Raw genomic sequence first — 2,735 nt, forward strand, 5'->3', positions numbered from 1 at the left:
TAAATGAGATTTTGTACACTATTTTTTTTAAATAACACTTTCTAATAAACACTGTTACAGTGCGAGTTAAAAACAACACAGCTGATGCATTTTGATTGAACCCAAGTTTCCTCCCAAAGATTAAATAAATATGTAAATATTATGTAAAGTGCCTAAAGATTCATGTACTGTATTTGTTGCCGATAAACTGTTTTGCTCTTTTTTTATAAACGGTGTCAGCTCTGAAGTTTTATGACTCATTTGGGTTTCATTATTCATTTTGATGGTAAATCTTTGACATTACCTGGCAACCAAATCAATAAGTCTTTACCATCTTTTTATTGAGTTAAATGAACAAACTTAAGAGATCAACGAAAAGTTAACGAAAAGTGTAAATCACACTTTGACAGAATGACATCTACTTAGAAGAACTTTGTGATGTTCAAAAATATGTATTTTTAGCATTTATAAAATTGAAAATACATTTTTATTAAGTTTTAGATTTTGACATGTTTTAATATATATATATATATATATATATATATATATATATATATATATATATATATATATATATATTTTTTTTTATTATTTTTTTATTGTTTTTTAATTTTTTTATTACCGTATTTTCTGGCGTATAAGTCACAGATTTTTGCATAGATTTGTCGTCCTGCGACTTATACGCTGAAGTGATTTAGGTTTTGTTTTTTCTCTTCATGAGGCTTTTTTTGACCGATGCGACTGATACTCCGGAACAACTTATACGCCGGAAAATTTGATATTAATTAATCAGTGTTTGAATTTGAGCAAAGAGCTTAAATGTCAACAGATATGCAAATAATTGTGAATTTTAATAAAACGTAATTAACTGCAATATTTTTGGCACCAATTGTGTGAAAAGTCAACAATCTCAACAGTAACATGGTGATGACTCTGTTCTCATGTTATTTTGTAAGCAGCATTTTATATAGTGCGTTATCAAATAAATAAATAAATAGTGTCCATTAAACGATTTCAAGTTTGTAAACAGTTTTTTTATTTAGGTTGGAAAATAGAAACGGCACAGCATGAGTGAAGAGCTCCCCATGATCGTCTCCATTTTGTTAAAAACAATTCACAACATCACAAAGAATCTGAACAAAATTTGGAGATTATTGTAAATACTTGATTATGATGAATGATTTAACAGTGCAGAGGGAAAACGGTGTGCTTGGCACTATTAAAAAAAAAACATTCACATATTGATAAACCACGACAAATAAGCCAAAAAAAAAAAACCAAATATGCTTCATGGCACAGAGATGGATAAAAACACCACGGATTAAAGTTTTCATTGCACATTCTCACACTTGGCCCTTTCGTTTTTTTTACTAAACTGAATGCTCCATTTAAATGTCAGTCATGATGCTTGTAGTCCCACTGGTTATTTGAAAGCTAGTGGAGAGTAACTATAAACTAATGCTGGAGTTTAGTGATATCAACAGGTTTTAGAGAACCTGAAATACTTACAGAGCAAGAAAGAGCATCGTTAGTGTTTTAATGGCTTTTTTAAATCAGCATTGATTCTTTGGTTTAGGACTTGATTAAAATGGCTGTTTTAAAAATATTGAAGATGAGGCTTCATTCTCAGTGGCATCAGGTTAGAAAGCCATTCTTAATGTGGATCACGTGAAAAACAAATGGGTCTAACAAAACAGCACTTTGATTTTATTGTTTTTATAACACTATTGTTTTTAATTGCTTTTATTCTATATATGTTGTCTGTCTACAACAGGTCTCTCTTGAAAATGAGTCCTGGTCACACAATGAGACTGACTACCTGTATAAATAAAGGTCAAATAAAAAATAATAATATTCAAGCATAAATCCAACAAAGTGCTTCTAGTAGGTTTAGGAGAAGACAACTGGACTTTATATTTTTGGAGATGCTTTAAATCTCATCTGAGTGTTTTCACTTCAAACTGAGAAGATTTAAAAAAAAGAGTTAAAAGCTTTTAAACTAGTGAGTTGATGCTTTTGCTAACTGAACTAACATGCAAATCACTCTCCCTCCCCACGGGTCAGTGGAACACTTTTCAATTTCCATTAAGAAAGCTCCTTGTAGTGTTCAAAATCTTAAGTCAGAACCAGTTGTCTTTCTTTAAATCTACCAGGATTACCATGCCCCAGATTACCTGAGATTGAGAAAAAACAAAACATTAAACAGTATTGACGATAGCTTCAAGCAAAGAGAAGTTTAAAAACAACAAAAGGATGTAAAAAATATATATATATAAAAGGAAGACAAACTGAGGTGAAGCTTCATACTGATTTTAAAAGAGGTAGATAACTTGGCTTGAAGCTGCTAAAAGTGCAATTTACACTTCAAACTGGCTGTAATTTGTTTGTTGGTCTAAAATTATTTGTACTCTTTAGAGTTTTGTTAGTTTTGCCTTGTTGTGCGGATGATGGCTTGATGGTCCCGTTAATACCTTGGCTCAACTTTAAGAGGTGTTGATGGCAGCAAAGGAACAGATTTTATTGATGACTCAAGCTATCATATAAATCCGTTTAGGAAAATAAAGTATTCTCAAAATGGTTCACATTTAATAATATTCAGTTGTGTAACAGAATACAGTAGTCCCTCATATCATGGTAGATCTGTACCCTGAAATCTTGTGATAAGTGAAAAAGCTGCGAAGTAGGAATAATAATAATAATAGTAGTAGATATCTATCTATCTATCTATCTATCTATCTATCTATCTATCTATCTAT

The sequence above is a fragment of the Nematolebias whitei genome, chromosome 5 (genome assembly GCF_014905685.2).
Source record: "Nematolebias whitei isolate Nwh7 chromosome 5, NemWhi1, whole genome shotgun sequence".
Classification (NCBI taxonomy): Eukaryota; Metazoa; Chordata; class Actinopteri; order Cyprinodontiformes; family Rivulidae; genus Nematolebias; species Nematolebias whitei.